At 42.3% G+C, this 27,030-nt stretch overlaps 1 pseudogene; it reads right to left on the reverse strand.

Moving 5' to 3' along the window:
* Window positions 1-1,699: 1,699 nt before the first annotated feature.
* Window positions 1,700-27,030, reverse strand: part of LOC139159275 (zinc finger protein 721-like) — a 46,749-nt pseudogene continuing 21,418 nt past the window's right edge.

The following is a 27,030-nucleotide window of genomic DNA, read 5'->3' on the forward strand; positions in this document are numbered from 1 at the left end:
ACAGTCACGTTTGGAGCGGTTAATATTAAGTATTTTTAAATATTAGATTTGTTATTGTGCATTGTTTTTATTATTGCTGTGGGCCACCCCGAGTCTGCGGAGAAGGGCGGCATACAAATCTAAAATAATAAGAATATTATAAAAAGAAAAGAAAAAACACATTCATATACATAAACGCCATTTTACAGCAGGACATCAAGCCGTGAATTTATGGCCCCCAGGCCGGTCGGCAAAGCCAGGTCTTCGTAGCTTTGCGAAAGACCAGCAGGGTGGGAGCAGTACGGATATCGGGGGGGGGGGAGTTGATTCCATACAGCTGGGGCGGCCACAGAGAAGGCTCTCCCCCGTGGCCCCGCCAACCTGCATTGCTTAGTTGACGGGACCCGGAGGAGTCCAACTCTGAGCTCTTATTGGTCTCTGGGAGGAATGCGGCAGAAGACAGGCTCCGGCCACATGGCTTGCTCTCTGCCCTCCCACGCTGCAGGCACCTCTTGGCACACGCAGCAATGGTGCCCCGAGCGTGTCGTGGCCTTTGGGAGCAGCGCTGTGCTCCCAAAGATCATAACTTGCTCAGGCCACCATAGCTGCACCGAGATGCCTGCAGCGTGGGAGGGCACAGAGCAGGCCACACGGCCAGAGCTCGGGGCCGCCCGACCTGCTCCCCAGCCCCATGCCATCTTCTTGGAGGGCTGCAGTGGAGCAGGTCACTTACCTTATTTTCGGCCTTTTTGCTTTTGCGCATGCACAGAAGAAACAAAAGCAGAAAATTGGTGAAATCTTGCGTGTGCAAGTGACCTCGTGCAAGATTTTGCTGCTGCACATGCCCTGGGAGCCAAATCTTGCACCTTGAGCATGCGTGATGCCGGGAGCGCATGGAAGGCGATGGTGGCCCACTACTGCTTCCACCCCACGCCATCCAGTCAGACCGTAAGAAGCTTCTTGGATGAGAAGTGAAAACCTAGAAAGTCCACTTGCCTCCTGATAAAGAAGTTATCTGACAGTCTCAAAATGGGTGAGCAGTGTGGTCGGGTGGTAGGAAAAGCAAGTAGGATGCTTGGCTGCATAGCTAGAGGTATAACAAGCAGGAAGAGGGAGATTGTGATCCCCTTATATAGAGCGCTGGTGAGATCACATTTGGAATACTGTGTTCAGTTCTGGAGACCTCACCTACAAAAAGATACTGACAAAATTGAACGGGTCCAAAGACGGGCTACAAGAATGGTGGAAGGTCTTAAGTATAAAACATATCAGGAAAGACTTCATGAACTCAATCTGTATAGTCTGGAGGACAGAAGGAAAAGGGGGGACATGATTGAAACATTTAAATGTGTTAAATGGTTAAATAAGGTCCAGGAGGGAAGTGTTTTTAATAGGAAAGTGAACACAAGAACAAGGGGACACAATCTGAAGTTAGTTGGGGGAAAGATCAAAAGCAACATGAGAAAATATTATTTTGCTGAAAGAGTAGTAGATCCTTGGAACAAACTTCCAGCAGACGTGGTTGGTAAATCCACAGTAACTGAATTTAAACATGCCTGAGATAAACATATATCCATTGTAAGATAAAATACAGAAAATAGTATAAGGGCAGACTAGATGGACCATGAGGTCTTTTTCTGCCATCAGTCTTCTATGTTTCTAAGTTCTTGTCAGGGTTCCAAGTAACAGACCCAATGCAATCAAAACTCCAAGGCCAAGCTGATCCTCAAAATTCCAGATTTATTAGGCTGGTCATATTGGTACATCTAGTGAAAAACTGATTCTGAAGGTCCCGAGATTTTCCCCACCCAAATTAAAAAAAAACAATTCCCCACCACCACCACCACCACAAATCCATCACATGGTCGAACCTGGTCAGTCTCAGCTTCAGCTGGTATCAGTTCAGACTTCCCAAGCACCTGGTGAGAAAGTCCTTGGTTCACAAGGAGAAAGAATTATATTTTGGCTACAGATCCCCAACCATCCCTATTCCCCCCTCCCCTTCCCACTGCTGCGGCAAGACTTTCCAAAATGGCTTCAGGGTCTACAGCCCTAGCGCTAATTGCTGTTGCAACCCCAAAACCCCCCGTATTTCTTTTCCATGACAGGAGAGAGCTGGAAGAGTAATTTCCCCCCTTCCGGACAGTTGCCATTCTGGGAGTCTTTATATTTTCAACAGCAGTTTTCTATGCGGAAAACTGAAGAGGGCCATGAAATGTTGGCAGCTTGGAACTACAACTCACCCTCTGCTTTCAGCTCTGACTTTGCCACCTGGAGAAAGGGCTGTGCAGGAGGAAGACACCTGGGTCCTTTTCAGTCCTTTTATGTTGGAAGACCCATTAGAAACCAGAGCTAAACTGATTCAGAAAGTAGAAGAATTTGGCGAGGTAGCGGGACTTATGATCAATAAAAACAAATCCAAATTAATACCTAAAAACCTTACAAGAAATTGAATTGGAAGAGAAAATAAAAATGCAAATAACGAAGAAAGTAAAATATTTAGGGATTTGGCTTGCAGTGAAGTGCTCCTCAATTAAGGATGATAATTATGATGAAATAAATAAAAAAAGATCTAGAAAATTGAAAAAATTTACAGATTTCATTTTTTTAGGGAGAATTGCTACAGTCAAAATGAAAATATTTCCCAAAATATTATGTTTATTTCAAGTCATTTCAAACTAAATTAGGAAAACATTCTTTAAAGATTTAAATCAATTAGTTACCAAATTTACATTCTTTAAAGATTTAAATCAATTAGTTACCAAATTTATATGGCAAGGGAAAAAGCCTAGAATTAAATTAAAATGTTTGCAAGATACGAAAGATAAAGGGGGGTTGGCACTACCTGAATGGGAAATATATTATCATGCATCTATCTTAACTTGGTTAAAAACCTGGATGGAATTAAGAAACAAAAGGATTTCAGTTATAGAAGGACATGAACTGCAAGTGGGATGGCATGCATTCCTATGGAATAAAAAGTATAAAATGCATAGCTATTTCCAAAGGCATTAGTAAGGATGCACTGTTACAGATTTGGGAGAGGAGGAAAGCATATATAAAAATCCCAATGTGGTTATCCACAATAGAAGCATTGAAGCATCCAAATTTAATTGATATAGATAATTAGATATAAGGATCTGTTAAACAACAGGGAAATTTTAAAACAAGAATTTGGACATGACTTAGCTAAGGGGGTTGATTGGTGGACATGTACACAAATCCAGTCTAAATACTAAGACGATAAAAATATATATGAAATACAAAAGGATCAGCAAGAATTGGACAAAATTACAAGGAACAGAGGAAAAATTAATTAGCAAAATATATAAATACTTACTGAGATACAAAATGGAAGATGAAGTTGCCAAAGAAACAATGACAATTTTTTTTAGATATAATATAGAATTGGAGAAATGGGACAAAATGTAGGAAATAAATATAAAATTGACTATGTCGTCAGCATTCAAGGAAAACCGGTTGAAGATGGTTTACAGATGGCTACTTTTACAAAGTATTACAGCTGCAAGAATAGCATATGCACAGAATTGAAAAAATGTTAACATACCAAGTGAGGATGAACTGATAAGAAAGATTCTGGACTTGCAGAGATGGATAAAATAACGAAGGGAATAAAGGAAAAGGCAAATACAGATTATGCAATATGAGAGAAATAGTAAAGCTGGCTGGTGATTAGAAATAGTAAACAAGAATGAATGGGGAAATGACAAAAGGTATGATGATTGTAAAATACTGTAAAAGTATAACTAATATGCATGAAGAAATATACATAAAAATAAGGGATAATGGGACAATAAGGATAAATATATTTGAAGATGGGGGGGTTAGAAAATACTACCATTACAAAACTGCTGTAAAAAGGTAATATATGTTGGGTGTTGGCGTTTGTATTTTTTTTTGTTTTTAAAATAAAAAGGGAAAATTTAGAAGTAGAAGTAACTCAAGGTGGCAAATAATCTAATCTAAATGATCTAAGGTGACAATGATCTCAGAGCTTTTTCTCTGGCCTAGCATGGCAGTTTCCCTTCAAGCTGTGAAAAGGAACAACTACACAACTCCAGAAAAATTAAGATCAGATTTCCTTCATCTTCGATACTAATAAATGTTTGATTAAAAAGAATAAGGCATGAAATTAAATGGTTAATTTCTCAAATGGGTTCCCAAAGAGAAGAGAAATGAAATTCAAGATTCCTCTACACACATCAAATTTTGCTTCATGTGGAATTTCTTATGTGTGAGAAGAGAGGAATTTCGTGTGAAACACTTCCCACAATCTGGACACTCATATGGTTTCTCTCCTGTATGGGTCCTCTGGTGTATCACAAGCTTCGAATTCTGCTGGAAACTTTTCCCACAATCCAGACACTGATATGGTTTTTCTCCGGTGTGAGATCTCTGGTGTATCATCAGGTTGGAATTCTGACTGAAACTTTTCCCACAATCCGGACACTGAAATGGTTTTACTCCTGTGTGAGTTCTCTGGTGTATCACAAGCTTAGAACTCTGCTTGAACCCTTTTCCACAATCACTACATTTATACGGTTTCTCTCCTGTGTGTGTCCTTTGGTGCACCACCAAGTTGGAATTCTTACGGAAACTTTTCCCACAATCCAGGCACTGATACGGTTTTTCCCCTTTGTGAGTCCTCTGGTGTATCACAAGGTGGGAATTCCGAATGAAGCTTTTCCCACAATCCAGGCACTTATGCAGTTTTTCTCCTATGTGAGTCCTCTGGTGTTTCACTAGATAGGAACTCAGGATGAAACTTTTCCCACAATCGAGGCACTCATAGGGTTTTTCTCCTGTGTGAGTCCTCTGATGTTTCACTAGGTCGGAATTCTGACTGAATCGTTTCCCACAATCCAGACACCCATATGGTTTTTCTCCTGTGTGAGTTCTCTGGTGTATCACCAGGTTGTAATTGCGACGGAAGCTTTTCCCACAATCCAGGCATTCATACGGTTTTTCTCCTGTGTGAGTCCTCTGGTGTTCCACTAGGTCGGAACTCTGAATGAAACTTTTCCCACAATCCACGCACTCATACGGTTTTTTCCCTGTGTGAGTCCTCTGGTGTTTCACTAGGGAGGAACTTTGAATGAAACGTTTCCCACAATGTGGACATTCATACGGTTTTTCTCCTGTGTGAGTCCTCTGGTGTATCACCAGATGGGAATTATCACTGAAACCTTTCCCACAATCTGGACATTGAAATGGTTTTTCTCCTGTGTGAGTCCTCTGGTGTACCACCAGGCTGGAATTCCGACTGAAATATTCCCCACAATCCAGGCACTGATATGGTTTTTCTCCGGTGTGAGTCCTCTGGTGTATCACCAGGTGGGAATTCCGACTGAAACTTTTCTCACAAACAGGACATTCAAAGAGTTTCTCCCCAGTGTGAGTCCTCTTGTGTCTCACCAGATTCCAATGCACGCTAAATGTTTTGCCACACTGGGAGCACTGATAGAGCTTCTCCCCAGTATGGTCCATCCTTCCATGAATCAGAAGGAAGCTTTTCTGAGTAAAGCATTTGCCGCACTGCAAACATTTGTATGGCTTTTCACTGGAGGGATCCTTTTGTGCAGAATCAGGTGTCATCTGTAATCTGTGTTTGTCCCACATCTGTGGGGGTTCTCTAAGACAGGTATTCTATTTCTGACCTCTTACCTGGTGGTTGTGTGATTCAAGCCACTCTTTCCTTCCTCAAAGATTTGGCTATTCCATGGAACATATTTCATCCCACTTCCTTTCAGGTATTCCCCATTTTTGCTTCACTTGGAAATTATCCTCCTTGACTTTTCATATATTGTTTTCTTCAGTTCCATATACTCTATTTTTTCCAGATCACATTGCAGAGGAATTGAAAAATATTTTGATTGATAAGTTCTTTTGAATTTTAGTGTTGCTTCTCATTCTCTGTGGTCCAGGGTGCTCTTCTTGGCGTCTGCAATACATTCAAATAAATGTATGAGTTTTATTATTGTTGAAAAATGGCTGCAGGACATGTGAAAGAAGCAATTAAAAACCCTCATCCCATATCTTAGCATGAAAATATGATCATTCCCTTCTGCCGCCCGTTCCCTTCCTTCCTCAGTCACAAGGATCCTAGGCAATCTTCACACATTTTGGGGTGAAAATCTATCAATATTTATTGGAATACAGAATGGGGGAAGAACAAATGAAGAAAACCATGGTAGCGTGGGCTCAAAATTTTGGCTATAATATTGATCTGGACAAATGGCCAAGGACTATGGGAGAGAAACAGGAAACTAACCTTGGCTACTGCTTATAAGGAAAATGTATATAAAATGTTCTATAGGTGGCATCTTCTACCTACAACATTAATAAAAATGGACAAGAAATTCTCACTATGTTGGAAATGCAAACTAGCAAAAGAATCTTTTTTATCATATGTTATTGTTATTATTTATTAGACTTGTATGTTGCCCTTCTTCAAGGTTATGCAGATAAGCAAGGAAATTTTGGCATCAGATTAAAAAAAAAACAAAGCAAAAAATAATTAAAATCTCTTAATATAAATCAAAATAAAGATATGCACAATAGAAATTCGGACCAAAATCAATACAATCCCTGTCTGAGTTCAATCCACCTGATAATTACTAGAAACTTACTAATATTACAACCTACAATTACTTCTCACTAACAAAAACAACAAACATAATCAAACTAAGCCGTCACAATCCAAATGCCTGCTAGCTTGCAGGTACTCCTCCTCCTCTCTTTTTCTCTTTCTTCTTCTTTTCTTTCTTCCCTCTTTCCTTTTCTATCCCTTCTCTTTCCACGTTATTCTTGGACTATTAAATATTACAGCTATAAGATTATCCAAATAAGAATATTGAATACAAAATATTTACATATAAACAAATACTCGGAATGTGTATACAATAATATATATAAGCTGTTGCATAATAATACTGTTTACCCCCTCCCCCTTCTCTTTTTTGTATTCCCATCCCCTTTTTCCCGTTTTCTTTTTTTTATAAACTAATAAAGTATATATTTTTTAAAAAAAAAACATGGCTGGAAGGCATATTAAATAAAAACATAAATATGAAACCAGAACTGTTTCTACTAGGAATCACAAAAGGGTAATAAGACAAAGGTCAGATATACCTAATGCTGCATATTATAACTTCAACAGGAAATAATAAAAGAAAATCTTGTCATTTGCAGAAATGGACAGGCTAACATTAGAACTTAGAAATAAGGATGAGACAGAATACTTTAAAATATAAGACAAATTGCATCAATGGTTGGAAAGGAGGAAAAGGGGTTGGAGAAGTAAAGATTTAGAGAATGGAAATTTGACAAGGCTTAGCTATAGAAGGACAAGGGATATGTTTATAAGATGAAAATAATAATGTATGATGAGTAATAATTATATTTGTTGTTATGTAAAAAAAAATGTAAAGAAATGACCAAACCAGATGATTACACTATGTCACGGGTAAAATGCTATTGGTTCGGTTTCATTTGTGCAAACCGGTAGTAACAAATACAGTACTTGTAAAAAGTTTTTTTTTAAAGGTTGGCACAGCTGATTTTCAGAACTGATTAACCTTTTTAAAAACTTTTTAAAGCATTTTTATTGCCTATTTGCTCAAACTGTGACTCTTGTGAGGTTCCTGCTTGTTGCAGGGGCCATTTTGTGTGAAGTCCAGCTGCTTCTGCATTGTGTGCGAGTCAGTTGTGTAGCTTTTGTGTTATTTATGTATGAAGTGTGAAAGTTGGTTTTTGAGCTCTTTGAGGCTTTGTGAGTCTCCTGCTTTCTGTTGCAGAGACCATTTTGTGTGCTTTTCCACTGTGTGTAAATCTGCTGTGTGGCTTTTGTGTTGTCTGTGTATGACATGCATGTGACAGCTCACCCAGTTACATGACCATAACCATCAAACCATGCCCACCGAGTCACATGAACATGACCACCAAGTCACACCCACAGAACCGGTAGAGAAAAGTTTTAGATTTCACTACTGCACTGTGTCCAATGTTTTCAAACTTTAATAAAAGCTTGGTTTTTTTTTTAAAAAAAGTCTTCGTTTGCCAGGAGAAAAACATGTTAATGACAGAAACCAAGTGTTACCTGACGGCTTAGGAGACCTACCCCACCTCCAGAAGACAGAGAAAGTGACAGAGATAGAGGGAGAGCGAGCGAGAGAATGAAAGAGAAAGAGAGGGAGAGACAGAAAAGGAGGGAGAGAAAGAGAGACAGAAAGGGAAAGGGAGACAGAAAGAGAATGAGAGACAAAAAGAGAAAGAGAGAGGGAGACACGGAAACAAAGAGAGAGAAAGAATGAGAAACAGAAAGAGCAAAAGAGAGGGAGAGATAGAAAAAGAGAGAAAGAGAGGGAGAGGCAGGAAGAGAAATGCAGAGAAAGAGAGGCTGAAAGAGAAAGACAGAGAGAGAAAGACAGAAAAAGAGAGAGAGAAAGTGAAAGACAGAAAAAGAGAGACAGAAAGAGAAGGGAGAAAGAGAGGAAGAGACAGAAAGAGAGGGGGGGAGAAAGAGAGGAGACATTTCTCAAGCCCCTTGGAGCCCAGTTTCCTGAAGTGAACCACAAGACTGCTAAACAACTGAAAAAAATGATCAAATAAAAAGGAACGTGAACCAAAAGACCAACATGCAAACAAAGGCAAATAAAACGTCCCCAGGACCAAAACAAATTAAAAGTTTAATTTGTGTGCATTGTTTAATGGGCTGTCAAATTGGCCACGCCCAGCCAGGCAAAGCCCCCCCCCAACTGTCTGAGGGATCATGAATTCCCCCCCCCCCAGTTTAAAAACTTTGAGGACTCCCTGATGTAGACACTATATGTGTATTTCAGTGGGCAAAATGTTCCAGAAGTGCATTGGCTCAAATCTGTTTAATCTCATTTTAGAAAGTTGGAGACACGGACAAAGGAAACGATGCAAGATTTAATGCCTCCCTTTGGCCCACAAAGCTCCTCGCTTGCCATCGAAGGAATCAAGGGTTCCCCCTGAAGGAGCCTGAGAGAGGTGGGCGGTTAAGATGAAAGATGAAAAATGGGGATTTTTTAAATGTCCCAAAACTCCCAGCAGAAAATCACAGGCAGCCGTTTTAAAGCAGGCGGCATAAACGTTTGGGGAGGGAAAGACTGTGTAGCAGCAGCAACCACCATGTTTCCCCTTCGTTGCTTCCTCTGGAAGAATCCCAAAGGGCCCGACGTGCTCCCGGCTTCTCCTCCAACCTTCCCTCCACTCACCTGCCGGCAGCCGCCCCGACCCTCGAAACGGCACAAGAGGCTCCGCCGACGCCTTCCACCTCTAGGTGAGCCGGAAGAGGAAGTTACTCTGCCCTTCGCCTCCTCTCAGCACCCGCTCTAGCAATCTACCATTCTATCGTTTCAACCCGTTCAATCTCAGCCTCTCTCCCTTGGCTTTGAATACTGTAACTCAGTCGCCGCTGTAACCAGTGTTGTTGCTCCATGGCGCGCCATCTAGCGACAGAAGGCTGAAGAACATGATTTATTGTTTATTTTTATTTATTTATTTGTCCAATACACAATACATATTGAAGAGAATAGACATGCAGTAATATATATTAATGAAAGGATAGAAGAAAAGATATAAAAATAGAGAAGATATATGAAAGGAAGAAAAGATATACGACATAAAGGAGAGACAATTGGACAGGGGACGAAAGGCACACTGGTGCACTTATGTATGCCCCTTACTGACCTCTTAGGAACCTGGAGAGGTAAATCGTGGATAGTCTATGGGTAAAATGTTGGGGGTTAGGGGTTGACACTACTGAGTCCAGTAATGAGTTCCACACTTCAACAACTCGATTGTTAAAGCCATATTTTTTACAGTCAAGTTTGGACTGGTTAACCTTAAGTTTGAATCTGTTGAGTGCTCGTGTTGTTGCGGTTGAAGCTGAAGTAGTCATTGACAGGCAGGACATTGCAGCATATGATCTTGTGGGCAGTACTTAGATCGTGTTTTAGGCGTCGTAGTTCTAAGCTTTCTAGGCCCAGGATAGTGAGTCTAGTTTTGTAGGGTATTGTTTCAGGTGGACGAGTGAAGGGCTCTTCTGGTGAAGTATCTTTGGACATTTTCGAGGGTGTTGATGTCCGAGATGTGGTATGGATTCCAGACAGATGAGCTGTATTCAAGGATGGGTCTGGCAAACGTTTTGTAGGCTCTGGTGAGTAGTGTGAGACTGCCAGAGCAGAAGCTGCGTAGGATCAGGTTAACATACTCGCTCTACCCCACGGCGTTTGAAGATGTTCTCGTTAATTCCGTGTTTCTTTGTGTGCCATCAAGTCCTATTCAATTCCCATCGATAGCTTTTCTCCCTGAGGCTCCATCCTAAACCTTTTCTTTCAGGTTCCCCAAAGGGGCATCCATTGTCCCTGGAACGGAGCCCGAAGCTTCGTTTGCCAGAAGCAGCGGCAACTAAACCAAAGGAAAGCGCCCTTTTTGGGGTGGGTGGGTGCAAATGGGGAAAGAAAGAGTGCAGCCCCCATTTCCGATAGGTTTTCTTCTTGGGGTGTCTGTGTCTGCATGTACATAGGATAATTCCTCCAAACTAGCCTCTGCAACTTAGAAAAGCTGTAAGAATGAAACTGACCGCTTGTCTCTTCTGTGATTTTAGTTTTTTACTTCCTTGTTCAGCTAACCAGCATAGTATATCCTACTGGTGCTCCATCCCTTCTCAGCAATGGAAAGTCTGGCAACAATTGTCTACGGCAGGGGCCCGTAAACCTGGCAACTTTAAGACTTATGGGCTTCAACTCCCAGAATTGTTGGCTGAAGAATTTTGGGAGTTGAAGTTCACAAGTCTTTTTTTTAATAATATTTTTTATTACCGGTAAATTGTAAAGACAGACATAACATAATTTCCGGTTCCGGTGGGGGAAGGAGGGTGGAATCATAGCTCCACCGGACTACGGCTAAAACATCAGAAATATAGAGAAATATAGAAAAAAAAAACCCCACGTCAAATGAGCAACCTGCTTGGAGGTGAGGTGTCCCTGCTTCCGAAGACCTGAATTCAGCGTTGTTCGCGGCAGGGTTGAGCTGTTTGGCCGCGAACACGCCCGGAGCCGGATTGACAGAGACGTGGCGGAATGGCGGCTGCTGTTTACAGCTGAGCTGTGTTGTGCTGTCGGGAGGGAGTCGGAGGCGCCGGACAGCCCATTTACAGCTCGTTTGCAGCCCGGTGGCTTGGAGGGTGAACATTTGCTGCGTGTCTTCTGTGTGTCTTCTGTCTTCTTCGCTGTCTCCTTTGCTATAAAGACTGTCAGACCGATCAGCTGGGAAGCGGGAATGGCAGCGGCTAATTAGAACTCAGCCCCCCCCCCCCACTGCATGTTACCTTCCTCTGTTGCCGTGCTCGATAGGATGGGGAGATTTGGAGGCTGGAGAGAGAGCACCCCCAATAAGACCTTGATACCTGCAGCTCTGGAGTGTCTTTCGGGTGGTTGTTGTTGGGAAATACTACCGAGACTGAGCACCAAGATTGAACAAGGCTGGACCCTTCAGTGTTAAATCTAGTCCCGGGACGCTGTGGTGCCAAATGGTGGGGGCGCCCGTCGTCGGGGGGACTACTGAAACGGGGGCCATGGTGCAGGCCTGGAGCCAGAGAGACTATTGCGAGGGGAGATGCCACCCAGGAAGAACAGCGAGCAGTGGAAGGCAATTGAAACAAACGACAAGAAAAAAGAAGAACATAAGGTTGAGGAAGTTGGGGGAAACAATAATTAAACCATATGGACTTGGACTGGGGATGCTGGTCAGTGGTCAGGGCCAGCACTTTGGTGATCTTTTTCCCCAGAAACCTGGAAAATTGCTAAGTGGACAATTATATAAAATCTTAAGCCATTTACCTAGACTTTGGTACCACCTTGCTATTGACTATTTAAGAACTACTGACTGGCTCCTTTTTCTTCTATATTTTTCTATATTTTTAATACATCTTAATACATTTTATTCTTAGCTATTTTTATATTTTTATATTTTTATTTGTTTAATATTTAACTAACTAATTAATTAATTGGAAATTGCATTTTTTTACATATTTATTAGTGTTTTTACTGTTTTAACTGTTATAAATTTAATCTATTTTTAGTATTGGGGGTTCAAAATTTAAATGGATGACTGGGACAGAATTACTTGTGTGCATGGGCTGAATGGCCGGTATGATTGGGATGACTGGGGTGGGTGGGGTCACGGTATGGATGAGATGAATGGTGGGAGTATGAATGGTAGATTTGGCCCACCTGACGCTCAAGAGGCGGGAGGGGATGGGGCATCGATCTCTGGGGTGGCAGAGGGTCGGAATATTCCTGTGTTGCTGGGGAGAGGCAGATATGGCGGGGGCCGCGGAGTTAGCCGTTCCAGGGGAACGAGGGACCGTTGCTTAATAACGATCCCTTGTTCTGGCTCTGTGAGCCCAATCTTGGGTACTGGTGATGAGTGTAACTCTGGCCCTGGACTCAGGTTGCTGCTGCTTAATGCCAGGTCGGTGGTAAACAAAGCTCTCCTCATCCGGGATCTGATCCTGGATGAGGAGGCCGACCTGGCATGTATTACTGAAACCTGGCTGGGCCCAGAGGGAGGTGTTCCTCTCTCTGAAATTTGCCCAGCTGGGTTTCAGATATGGCATCAACCTCGACCCCAGGGAAGGGGGGGAGGAGTGGCTATTATAGCCAGGGAGAGCCTTTGCCTACGTGGACTCATTGCTCCGGAAATTGCGGGTTGCGAGTCACTCTTGATGAAGTTGGACCTAGGGGTTCAGGTGGACTTATTTCTCACGTACCTGCCTCCCAGCTGCGTGTCAAAAGCCCTGCCTGTGCTACTCGAGGAGGTAGCCGGGTTGGCGGTGGAGTTCCCCAGACTTATTGTCTTGGGGGACTTCAACCTGCCGTCACTCGGCGAAACCTCTGGGTTGGCACAGGAGTTCATGGCCACCATGACAGCCATGGACCTGACTCAAGTAGTACGGGGTCCGACTCATGAGGGGGGGCACGCACCCGACATGGTATTCCTTTCCGAGCAACTGAGTAATGGTCTGAGACTAAGGGGCTTAGAAGCAGTGCCTTTGTCATGGTCAGACCATTTTCTACTACGGCTTGACTTCCTAGCTCCAATCCTTCCCCGCAGGGAGGCGGAACCAATTAAGATGTTCCGCCCCAGACGCCTGATGGACCCAGAGGGCTTTCAGACGGCGCTTGGGGTTATACCAGAGGCACTTGTCCACAGTTCGGCAGAGTCTCTTGCGAAAGCCTGGAACGAGGCTACAGCAGAGGCCCTTGACCGGATTGCGCCTTTGCGACCTCTCCGTGGCGCTAGACCCCGTAGAGCTCCATGGTTCAACGAGGAGCTCCGGGAGTTGAAACGCCAGAAGAGACGTCTAGAGAAGCGATGGAGGAAGAGTAGGTCTGAATCTGATCGAACACTTGTAAGAGCTTTTATTAAGACTTACAAAGTGGCGCTCAAGGCGGCAAGATGCGCGTACCATGCCGCCTTGATTGCATCAGCGGAATCCCGCCCGGCCACTCTGTTTAGGGTGACCCGCTCCCTTCTTAATCAGGGGGGAGTTGGGGAGCCCTTGCAGAGTAGTGCCGAGGACTTTAACTCGTTTTTCGCTGATAAAGTCGCTCGGATTCGGGCCGACCTCGACTCCAATTGTATAGCAGAGTCGACTGACAACGAGTCAGTCGAGGTGACTGGGGCACGTACTTGTCCACCTGTCTGGGAAGAGTTTGATCTGGTGACACCTGATGAAGTGGACAAGGCCATTGGAGCTGTGAGTTCCGCCACCTGTTTACTGGATCCGTGTCCCTCCTGGTTGGTCTCGGCCAGCAGGGAGGTGACACGGAGCTGGGCCCAGGAGATTACCAACGCTTCCTTGGGGAGGGGAGTTTTTCCATCACTCTATAAAGAAGCGCTTGTGCGCCCCCTCCTCAAGAAGCCCTCCCTGGACCCAGCTGTGCTTAATAACTACCGTCCAGTCTCCAACCTTCCCTTTATGGGGAAGGTTGTTGAGAAGGTGGTGGCACTCCAGCTCCAGCGGTCCTTGGAAGAAGCCGATTATCTAGGTCCCCAGCAGTCGGGTTTCAGGCCCGGTTACAGCACGGAAACCGCTTTGGTCGCGTTGATGGATGATCTCTGGCGGGCCTGGGACAGGGGTTTATCCTCTGTCCTGGTGCTCCTTGACCTCTCAGCGGCTTTCGATACCATCGACCATGGTATCCTTCTGCGTCGGCTGGAGGGGTTGGGAGTGGGAGGCACTGTTCTTCAGTGGTTCTCCTCCTACCTCTCTGGCCGGTTGCAGTCGGTGTTAGTGGGGGGACAGAGGTCGACTCCTAGGTCTCTCCCTTGTGGGGTGCCTCAGGGGTCGGTCCTCTTCCCCCTGCTATTTAACATCTACATGAAACCGCTGGGTGAGATCATCCAAGGACATGGGGTGAGGTATCATCAATATGCCGATGATACCCAGCTTTACATCTCCACCCCATGCCCAGTCAACGAAGCGGTGGAAGTGATGTGCCGGTGCCTGGAGGCTGTTGGGGCCTGGATGGGTGTCAACAGACTCAAACTCAACCCGGATAAGACGGAGTGGCTGTGGGTTTTGCCTCCCAAGGACAACTCCATCTGTCCGTCCATTACCCTGGGGGGGGAATTATTGACCCCCTCAGAGAGGGTCCGCAACTTGGGCGTCCTCCTCGATCCACAGCTCACATTAGAACAACATCTCGCAGCTGTGGCGAGGGGGACGTTTGCCCAGGTTCGCCTGGTGCACCAGTTGCGGCCCTATCTGGACCGGGACTCACTGCTCACAGTCACTCATGCCCTCATCACCTCGAGGTTCGACTACTGTAATGCTCTCTACATGGGGCTACCTTTGAAAAGTGTTCGGAAACTCCAGATCGTGCAGAATGCAGCTGCGAGAGCAGTCATGGGCTTACCCAGGTATGCCCATGTTTCACCATCACTCCGCAGTCTGCACTGGCTGCCGATCAGTTTCCGGTCACAATTCAAAGTGTTGGTTATGACCTTTAAAGCCCTTCATGGCACTGGACCAGAATATCTCCGAGACCGCCTCCTGCAGCACGAATCCCAGCGACCAATTAGGTCCCACAGAGTGGGCCTTCTCCGGGTCCCGTCAACTAAGCAATGTCGGTTGGCGGGCCCCAGGGGAAGAGCCTTCTCTGTGGCGGCACCGGCCCTCTGGAACCAACTCCCCCCGGAGATTAGAACTGCCCCTACTCTTCCTGCCTTCCGCAAACTTCTTAAAACCCACCTTTGCTGTCAGGCATGGGGGAATTGAAACATCCCCCCCCCTGGGCACGTTGAATTTATATATGGTATGCTTGTGTGTGAGTCTGTTAGTTTGTGGGGTTTTTTAAATCTTTAAAATTTTAAATTGTTGATTACTTATGATTTGTCTTTTACATGTTGTGAGCCGCCCCGAGTCTTCGGAGAGGGGCGGCATACAAATCCAAGTAATAAATAAATAATAAATAATAAACATACATTACATGTAACATTTAGTGGAGCAACAATCGCTCCTCTCAAAGTAGAAGTCATCTTTATATTTTTAATAAGTAAAAAAGAGGGGGGGAAACTAACTTTATCATTAATTTTAAAATACTTGAATATATCAATTGTAAGATAGTAAGTAAAAAACACATCTAAAACATTTAAAAATATATAGAAATTTTAAAATTATAACTTGAAATAAACTAGGAAGAAAGAAAAAAAAGAGAAATGGTAGAAGAGGAAAGAAGGAGTTTATCTTTATATTGTTAATAATCACTATCTAATACAATATAACTACTAAGTACAAATATGTTTAAAATAATGTAAAAATACGGTTATCTCTGTTTCTTTGTATCCCACCGGGTATATACCTTTTGCCAAACCTCATAAAATTCTGATTCTTCTTGATTTTTCAACCTTCTTGTCATCATGTCAAGATCAGCACATTCTAAGACTTTCTTAAATATATCAGTTTCTTTTGGGGTTTCAAGGTCTTTCCATTTTTGAGCAAAAGCTATCCTAGCTGCTACTAAAATGTCTACAAGTCTTAATGTTGCCAAATTTGAAGACCTCTGGTCTATGGAGATTCTCAGTCAGCCAGATCATATCATCAATGTGTTGCAGCTGAACGAGCCCACCAGTTTCAGGAATGAAGACCACAAAGGGATGGAGCAACACAGGTTTATTTGTCTACACAGTCAATGTATTTGCAGGACAAAGTCTGAACCTCGGGTTACCCCCGAGGCAGTAATCTTATACCTTTCACAATGCTGGGAGGACCAAGGCGTGTCATCAATCTCCCAATAACAAATTATAGTTGATAACATGTCCTTATACAGAAAAAGGAGAAGTATACAAACAAATCACAACCTAAGTAGGAAAAATATACCTTAATAACATACAGGGGTGGACAAAACAAATATCTTTTCCATGGTAGGAGAGGGCTGGAATAATAACCCACCCACCCCATCCAGACAGTTGTCATATCCTGGGAGGCTTTATATCTTTAACAGCAATTTTCTATGCTGAAAACTGAAGAGGGCAATTAAATGTTGGCAGTTTGGGACTTCAACTCACCCTCTGCTTGCAGCTCTGATAAAAAAAATACAGTGATACCTTGTCTTACAAACTTAATTGGTTCCGGGACAAGGTTCTTAAGGTGAAAAGTTTGTAAGACGAAACAATGTTTCCCATAGGAATCAATGGAAAAGCGATTAATGCGTGCAAGCCCAAAATTCACCCCTTTTGCCAGCCGAAGCGCCTGGTTTTGCGCTGCTGGGATTCCGTGAGGCTCCCCTCCATGGGAAACCCTACCTCTAGACTTCTGTGTTTTGGCGATGCTGCAGGGGAATCCCAGCAGGGGAATCCCAGCATTGCAAAAACGAGCGCTTTGCTGGCAACGGAAGTCTGGAGGTAGGGTTTTCAGTGAAGGGAGCATCAGTGAAATTGCAGCATCGCAAAAACACCAAAGTCCTCAAAACCCCACTTCCGGACCTCTGTGTTTTTGCGATGCTGCGATTTCACTGAGGCTCCCCTCGCTGGGAAACCCCATCTCCGGACTTCCTTTGCCATTGAAGCGCCCATTTTTGCGCTGCTAGATTCCCCTGCTGGGATTCCCCTGCAGCATCACAAAAACACGGAAGTCCAGAGGTGGAATTTCCCATGGAGGGGAGCCTCAAGGGAATCCCAGCAGCGCAAAAACGTGTGCTTCGCTGGCAACGGAAGTCTGGAGGCGGGGCATCTCCATGGCAGTGGTGGGTTTGTAAGGTGAAAATAGTTTGTAAGAAGAGGCAAAAAAATCTTAAACCCCGGGTTTGTATCTCGAAAAGTTTGTATGACGAGGCGTTTGTAAGACGAGGTATCACTCTATAGGAAATACATAAGGATCAGCAAGAATTGGACAAAATTATACAACGAACAGAGGAAAAGTTATATATAATTATAACTACGTCGCCTAAAACACGATGTAAGTATTGCCCACAAGATCATATGCTGCAACGTTCTACCTGTCAATGACTACTTCAGCTTCAATCGCAACAACACAAGAGCATGCAACAGATTCAAACTTAATATTAACCACTCCAAACTTGACTGTAAAAAATATGACTTCAGCAACCGAGTTGTCGAAGCGTGGAACTCATTACCTGACTCAGTAGTGTCAACCCCTAACCCCCAACATTTTTCCCTTAGACTATCCACGATTGACCTCTCCAGGTTCCTTAGAGGTCAGTAAGGGGCGTGCATAAGTGCACCAGTGTGCCTTCCGTCTCCTGTGCAATTGTCTTTCTTTATCTCATTTATCTTTTCTTCCTTTCAAATATGTTCACCTATACTTTTATATCTTTTCTTCTATTCTTTTCTTTATTTATATTACTGTATTACATATTTATTCTCTTCAATGTGTATTATGTATTGGACAAAATAAATAAATAAATAAAAATAAATAAATATATAATTATGTATATAATTATACACGTGCACACACATATCAAGAATTGACCTAAAAATGCGAGTTCCAGGTGTATTTATAAATGAAGACGCCACAGCCATTGCAATCTCCAGAACATTTAAAATTTATTAAAAACTACTAAAATTAACTAAACTTTTGTTAGTCCTCTACTAACGTCATCAGAGTGCTAAAATCCCCATTGAAGACAGTTGATTTTATATGATGCTGCTCACTTTGCTCATTGCCCGCATCCCAGGCCCACACCCTTCCTTCCCTCCTGTAATTATTATTATTATGTATTATTATTTATTAGATTTGTATGCCGCCCTTCTCCGTAGTTGTTGCTTAGTCATGTAAACAGGTGGAGTTGCTGTTCCTTCATCTTTTGCATATTGCCTTTTTCTCTCCCCAGAGGGTAGAGTAGGGTTATGAGGCAATACTTGGGGTGTGCTAATCACCACTTTCTCCCCCTTCTTATTATTCCTCCCTTCTAGCATCTTTTTTGCCCATGATCCTGTATTGGGTCTGCATTGTCCTACACCCTCCCTTGTCTATGCGCTCTTCCAATGTGCTCTCCTGCATGCAATTGGAGTTTGTCCCACCTTCATTAAGCTGTTCCTTATGCTTATGGGAGGGGGATTTTTTTTCAGATCTCCATCTAACCCTAATGATCCATCCCCCCTTGGCCTTTGCAGGTATCTTATTTATTTATTTATTTGTTTGTTTGTTTGTTTGTTTATTCATTCATTCATTTATTTATTAGATTTGTATGCCGCCCCTCTCCGAAGACTCGGGGCGGCTAACAACAATAATAAAGACAATGTGAACAAATCTAATATTAAAAATAATCTAAAAAACCCCAATTTAAAGAACCAATCATACATACAAGCATGCCATGTGTAAATTCTATAAGCCTAGGGAGAAGGGAAAAGTTCAATTCCCCCATGCCTGACGACAGAGGTGGGTTTTAAGGAGCTTGCGAAAGGCAAGGAGGGTGGGGGCAACTCTGATATCTGGGGGGAGCTGGTTCCAGAGGGTCGGGGCCGCCACAGAGAAGGCTCTTCTCCTGGGTCCCGCCAAACAACATTGTTTAGTCGACGGGACCCGGAGAAGGCCAACTCTGTGGGACCTAACCGGTCGCTGGGATTCGTGCGGCAGATGGCGGTCCCAGAGATATTCTGGTCCGATGCCATGAAGGGCTTTATAGGTCATAACCAACACTTTGAATTGTGACCGGAAATTGATCGGCAACCAATGCAGACTGTTGGTGTAACATGGACATACCTTGGGAAGCCCATGATTGCTCTCGCAGCTGCATTCTGCACGATCTGAAGTTTCCGAACACTTTTCAAAGGTAGCCCCATGTAGAGAGCATTACAGTAGTCGAACCTCGAGGTGATGAGAGCATGACTGACTGTGAGCAGTGACTCCCGGTCCAGATAGGGCCGCAACTGGTGCATCAGGCGAACCTGGGCAAACGCCCCCCTCGCCACAGCTGAAAGGTGTTTCTCTAATGTGAGCTGTGGATCGAGGAGGACGCCCAAGTTGCAGACCCTCTCTGAGGGGGTCAATAATCCCCCCCCCAGGGTTATGGATGGACAGATGGAATTGTCCTTGGGAGGCAGAACCCACAGCACAATTTCTAGTTTATATGGTAAATTACCAAGGAAGTTTCCTCCTTTGGTAGAGTTTCTTTCTTTTTTTTTTAAATAAACTTTATTAATTTTTCATAAAAATTGACAAACATACATACAAACATTTAACATAAAGTTGGGGCTGCAATTTCCCCTCTTGTCCTAGAAGTCAATTTTTTTACAGAAAAAGAATACATTGTTAATGCCTTAAATCAACATACTAATTTGAATGAAGAGTTTTGCTCAAACCTTACAATTAAAATAAAATTCACACAAAGAAAAGGAAAAAAGAAATCATTTTAGTATATTTATAATTCTCACATGGCTTTTACATTTTATTTTTCTTATTATTTATCCTTGTATACACCTTGTTCCAAATAATATAAAATTCTGATTCCTCTTGATTAGTTAACCGTCTTGTCATCCTATCCATCTCTGCGCAATCCAATATTTTCTTAATTACCTCTTCTTCTTTGGGAGTATTTTCTCCTTTCCAATTTTGCGCATAAACTATCCTGGCCGCGGTCAAAATGTGGATAACTAAATAGAGGATGTATTTCTTATATTTCTGCTTTGTTATACACAATAAATAAAGTTCCAGGGTTTTTTTCTATCTCTTGCAATGTTATTTCTTTCATCAATTTTTCTATGGTTTTCCAATATAACTTAGCTTTACTACAAATCCACCTTTGGTAGAGTTTCATTTGGGCGCATTACTCTCCTCCTCAGCGTTAGGTCAGGTTTGTGCGCTACTTTAACCCCCATGTGGTTCAAGTATACGTGCAGCTGTTTCGGATATCCCTTGTATGTGTGGGAGCACCCTCCATGTTGAAGTTCGACTTGTACCTTCAGTGGGCTGCTGGGCATAGCATATGCACAGAACTGGAAAAATGTTAACATACCAACTAAGGATTGTTCTGTCTGGGTTCCCCCAGACGCCAACACCAACTAAAAAGAGTAGCCAGACACGCTGGTAAAAAGCAAAGTCATTTTATATCTTTGAAAACAAACACAGATAACAAAAACTGTTCTTACAAACTGGAATGCTGTGAAGCTTCACAGAAGAGTCACGACGGCCAGACAATACAACAGGCTTCTTGCTGGCACACACACCACTGTAGATAATAAAACCCACGCCTCCCCCAAGTTTTCAGCCTTCGAGGCCACAAGCCAGGTCACAGGACTCCCAAAAGATAACTCTCCACAATACAGGAAGGGCGGGCCTGCCTTTTCAACCTTTCTGAGGAAAACCACACCCAAACCCAGCTGTTGCCTATTAGGGATGGAAATACCTGGCTAATTGTCCCCTTCGTTGTGCTGCCCTTCTCTGCCTCATATCTATGATGGCTTGTGCGTTCTCATCCAATGACTCCAGGCTACTCGCTACTCGCTGGGGAGAGCTCCCCCCCGGGGGTCTCAGGCTGTTCCCCCTCCTCCTCGTCCTGACATTCCTCTTCCCCGTCTGCCTGGTCCTCCTCCTCCTCCTGTTCCTCGTCCTCCCCCTCTGAGCATGGAGCCGGCAGAGTTCCAGCCGTTCCCTGAGGAGCCTCAGACTGAATCACAACAAGGATGAACTGATAAAAAAAATTCTGGACTGTGCAGAGATGGATTAAAAAACGAAGGAGATAGGAGAAAAAAGGAAAAGGAAGATACAGATTATTATGCAGTATGGAATAAATGTATAATTAGCTGGAGATTAGAAATAGTAAATAAGAATGAATGGGGAAATGACATAAAGGATATAATGTTTGTAAAATAACATAAAGCTATAACCAATATGCATAAAGAAATATACCGTAGTTTTCAGAGTATAAGATGCAAAAAATGAAGGTTCAGGAGGGAAGTGTTTTTAATAGGAAAGTGAACACAAGAACAAGGGGACACAATCTGAAGTTATTTGGGGGAAAGATCAAAAGCAACGTGAGAAAATATTATTTCACTGAAAGAGTAGTAGATCCTTGGAACAAGCTTCCAGCAGACGTGGTTGGTAAATCCACAGTAACTGAATTTAAACATGCCTGGGATAAACATATATCCATTGTAAGATAAAATACAGGAAATAGTATAAGGGCAGACTAGATGGACCATGAGGTCTTTTTCTGCCGTCAGTCTTCTATGTTTCTATGAGTATAAGACACACCTTAGTTTTGGGGGAGGAAAACAAGGGGAAAAGGCCTCTGCATCTCAGCAATTTGCCAAACAGACAATATACACTATTTGCTGTGTATTTCTGTGCATGTGTATCTGACCCATGGACATAGCAAGGAATTGTAGAAATGTACATTATGGCACTATGTTAATCCCAGAAAGTTTTCTTAAATGTAATCACACTAATTCTTCCCAATTATTTAAATAGATCTATTTAAAAGCACTGGGCCTCTTCAGATTAAGCATTTATTTTAAAATGTTTCATTTTTTAAAGTTAATAATAAAGCAGTCTTTAAAAAATAAGTGTAATGATTTGAACATTCTATAGGCATTTATAGTTATTGACTTACCTCCTTGCAGCAAAAAAACAAACAGCCAGTTTCAGCACAGTCAGATCTGTCTAGCAATTGACCTCCGTGCAGCTTTAGTTTCACTTTCATTTTAGCGCATGGGCTTAATAATAATAATAATAATAATAATAATAATTTATTGGATTTGTATGCCGCCCCTCTCCGTAGACTCGGGGCGGCTAACAACAATAATAAAAACAACATGTACAATCCAATAATAAAAAACAATAATAAAACCAATAAAAACAATAATAACAATAATAAAACCAATAAAACCAATAATAAAACCAAACATACACACAAACATACCATGCATAACTTGTAATGGCCTAGGGGGAAGGGCTATCTCAACTCCCCCATGCCTGGTGGTATAAATGAGTCTTGAGTAATTTATGAAAAACAGGGAGGGTGGGGGCAGTTCTAATCTCCGGGGGGAGTTGGTTCCAGAGGGCCGGGGCCGCCACAGAGAAGGCTCTTCCCCTGGGGCCCGCCAAACAACATTGTTTAGTCAACGGGACCCGGAGAAGGCCAATTCTGTGGGACCTTATCGGTTGCTGGGATTTGTGCGGTAGCAGGCAGTTCCGGAGGTAATCTGGTCCAATGCCATGTAGGCAACTTCAAACAATCAGCTGAGTGTCGGGAGGCAGATAATCAGTGGCTTGTGCTAAGCAGGGTTTGTTTTTTTTGCTGCAAGGAGGTAAATTGCTGGCAGGCAGCATTCAGTGTATAAGACACATCCAAGTTTGCAGCCACTATTGAGGGGGGAAGGGTACATTTTATACTCTGAAAAATACGATATATAGAAATAAGGGAAAATGGGACAATGTGGATAAATATATTTGAAGATTAGGAGGGGGAGAAATGTTAATAATAGAATACTACCACTATGAAACTGCTGTAAAAAGGGAATATATGTTGTGTGTTGGTGGTGGTGTTTTTTAAAGAAAAAAAAATAGATATAGAAGTAACTCAAGGTGGCAAATAAACATCACAGAGACCTAAGAGTTTTTTCTCTGGCCTAGCATTGCAATTCACCTTGACACTGTGAAAAGGAACAACCACAAAAGTCCAGAGAAAGAAAGCACCCTCATCTTTGATACCAAGACATGTTTGACTAAAAAGAATAAGGCAGGGATTTAAATGGTTAATTTGTCAAATGGATTCCCAAAAAGAGAAATGAAATTCAAGATTCATCTACACACATCAAATTTTGCTTCATATGGAATTTCTTGTGTGCGAGAAGAGACGAATTTTGTTTGAAGCACTTTCCACAATCTGGACACTCATATGGTTTCTCTCCTGTGTGAGTCCTCTGGTGTATCACAAGCTTAGAATTCTGCTGGAAACATTTCCCACAATCCACACACTGATACGGTTTTTCTCCTGTGTGAGATCTCTGGTGTATCATCAGGTTGGAATTCTGACTGAAATGTTTCCCACAATCCGGACATTGAAATGGTTTTGCTCCTGTGTGCGTTCTCTGGTGTATCACAAGCTTAGAACGCTGCTTGAAACTTTTCCCACAATCACTACATTTATACGGTTTCTCTCCTGTGTGTGTCCTTTGGTGTTCTACCAGGTTGGAATTCCAACGGAAACATTTCCCACAATCCAGGCACTGATACGGTTTTTCTCCTGTGTGAGTCCTCTGGTGTATCACAAGGTGGGAATTCCGAATGAAGCTTTTCCCACAATCCAGGCACTCATACAATTTTTCTCCTTTGTGAGTCCTCTGGTGTTTCACTAGGTAGGAACTCAGGATGAAACTTTTCCCACAATCCAGGCATTCATACGGTTTTTCTCCTGTGTGAGTCCTCTGATGTTTTATTAGGTCGGAACTCTGACTGAATCGTTTCCCACAATCTAGGCACCCATATGGTTTTTCTCCTGTATGAGTCCTTTGGTGTTTCACTAGGTAGGAGCTCAGGATGAAACATTTCCCACAATCCAGGCATTCATATGGTTTTTCTCCTCTGTGAGTCCTCTGATGTTTCACTAGGTCAGAACTCTGAATGAAACATTTTCCACAATCCAGGCATTCATATGGTTTTTCTCCTGTATGAGTCCTCTGATGTTTCACTAGATAGGAACTCTGGATGAAACATTTCCCACAATCTAGGCATTTATACGGTTTTTCTCCTGTGTGTGTCCTCTGGTGTACCACCAATTGGGAATTATCACTGAAACCTTTCCCACAATCTGGACATTGAAATGGTTTTACTCCTGTGTGAGTCCTCTGGTGTTTCGCTAGGCAGGAATTCTGCCTGAAATGTTTCCCACAATCCAGGCACTGATACGGTTTCTCTCCTGTGTGAGTCCTCTGGTGTATCACCAGGTGGGAATTTTGACTGAAACTTTTCCCACAAATGGGACAGTCAAAGAGTTTCTCTCCAGTGTGAATCCTCTTGTGTCTCACCAAATTCCATTGCAAGCTAAATGTTTTGCCACACTGGGAGCACTCATAGAGCTTCTCTCCAGTATGGGTCCTTGCGTGAATTGCAAGGAAGCTTTTCCGAGCAAAGCATTTGCCGCACTGCAAACATTTGTGTGGCTTTTCACTGGATGGATCCTGTTGTGCAGAATCAGATGTGCTCTGCAATCTGTGATTGTCCCACATTAGGCAGTTTGTGGAGGTGCTCTAACACTGATATTCTTGGATTCTTGAGGAAATGAGAAATTATCCTCCCTGACTTTTTGTGTATTGTTTTTTTCAGTTCCATATACTTTTTTCCAGGTCAGAATTTTCTTCTTTTAGTCCTATCCTTGTCTCTCACCTGCTATGGAAGAAGAGTTTTCACACGCTGCCGAGGAATTGAAGAAGATTTTGACTGATAGGTTATTTTGAATTTTAGTGCTGCTTTTCATTCTCTGTTGTCCAGAGCGCTCTTCTTGGCATCCTCTTTATCTGTAAGGTGAATATAAATGGATTAGCGTACTAATTGTTGAAAAATGGCTGCAGGACATGTGAAAGAAGCAATAAAAATAGATAAATCCCCATCTAATATAATAGCATGAAAATACTATTATATACTAATATATAATGCTGTTTTTCATTCTCTGTTGTCCAGAGTGCTCTTCTCTGTATCTTTTCTCTCTCTGTAAGATTAATATAAATAGATTAGTTTAATTATTGTTTAAAAATGGCTGCAGGGCATGTGGAAGCAGCAAAAAATCAAACACACTATATATTAGCACGAAAAAACAAACACCAAAATTCTATTTTAATCTCTAATATTATTTACGATTGATTTGGAACATAGAAAACTAACAAGATCCCAGTTCAAATATCGACTCGATTGTAAGCATCCATTTTGCCCACGAAAGCCCATTATCATCACTATTGTTTATATTAACTCTATTGACAATAATTATCCAGAAGAATAAACAAATTAAAGAACTGGAAATAAAGAAAGAAATTTACAAGCTTTTGCAGATGATCTCGTATTTATAATAGCAGAGCCACTACAATCTGTCTTGAGCCTTTTGGAAGTACTGGGAGAATATAGAGAAGCAGCTGGATTGAGCATAAATAAGGAAAAAACTAAAACGACAGTCAAAATATGTCCAAAATACAGAAAAAAGAATTGACGGAGAGAATAAGTCTCCAAATAATTAAAAAAGTGAAATATTTGGAAATATTATTAACGGCAAGATGTATAATAAACAAAGGAGATAAGAATAGCAAATTAAACTATCAACTAAAGGCAGATTTGGAGATATGGGGAAAGTTGCAATTAACCCTTATGGGGAGAATTGCAACTGTAAAAATAAACATTCTACCAAAAATCCTTTCCCTATTTTAGATAAATAAATTAAAATAAATCCCTATTTATTTTACCTATAAAATTGGATCAAGAATATTTCAGAAATTTGAACATAATGATATCTAAATTTATTTAGTAAGGGAAAAGACCTAGAATTAAATTAAAACTATTACTAAAGAAAGAGGAGGATTTAAAATAATGCACTTAGGGAAAATGTAAAATAATGCACTTGGGGAAAAGGAAACCTCAATCTGAGTATTGCATTGGCAGTTCTGTGTTAGCAAAAACTTCAGAAGAGAAGGATTTAGGGGTAGTGATTTCTGACAGTCTCAAAATGGGTGAACAGTGCAGTCAGGCGGTAGGGAAAGCAAGTAGGATGCTTGGCTGCATAGCTAGAGGTATAACAAGCAGGAAGAGGGAGATTATGATCCCGCTATATAGAGCGCTGGTGAGACCACATTTGGAATACTGTGTTCAGTTCTGGAGACCTCACCTACAAAAAGATATTGACAAAATTGAACGGGTCCAAAGACGGACTACAATAACGGTGGAAGGTCTTAAGCATACAACGTATCAGGAAAGACTTAATGAACTCAATCTGTATAGTCTGGAGGACAGGAGGAAAAGGGGGGACATGATCGAAACATTTAAATACTGTATATTAAAGGGTTAAATAAGGTCCAGGAGGGAAGTGTTTTTAATAGGAAAGTGAACACAAGAACAAGGGGACACAATCTGAGGTTAGTTGGGGGAAAGATCAAAAGCAACATGAGAAAATATTATTTTACTGAAAGAGTAGTAGATCCTTGGAACAAACTTCCAGGAGACGTGGTTGATAAATCCACAGTAACTGAATTTAAACATGCCTGGGATAAACATATATCCATTGTAAGATAAAATACAGAAAATAGTATAAGGGCAGACTAGATGGACCATGAGGTCTTTTTCTGCCGTCAGACTTCTATGTTTCTATGTTTCTAGGATTCGGCCTACTGGTTTGGGAAAGATACTATCAAGTTGCTGCATTCACATGTGTGAGAGAGTGGACAAATTTTAAAAATAAGAGGTTATTAATGTTGGAGGGGCATGACACGCAAATAGGATGGCACGTCTTTTTGTGGAATGGCAGATACAAAGCTCACCAGTACTTCCAAAGGCAT

Source organism: Erythrolamprus reginae, chromosome 2, assembly GCF_031021105.1.
Source record: "Erythrolamprus reginae isolate rEryReg1 chromosome 2, rEryReg1.hap1, whole genome shotgun sequence".
NCBI lineage: Eukaryota > Metazoa > Chordata > Lepidosauria > Squamata > Dipsadidae > Erythrolamprus > Erythrolamprus reginae.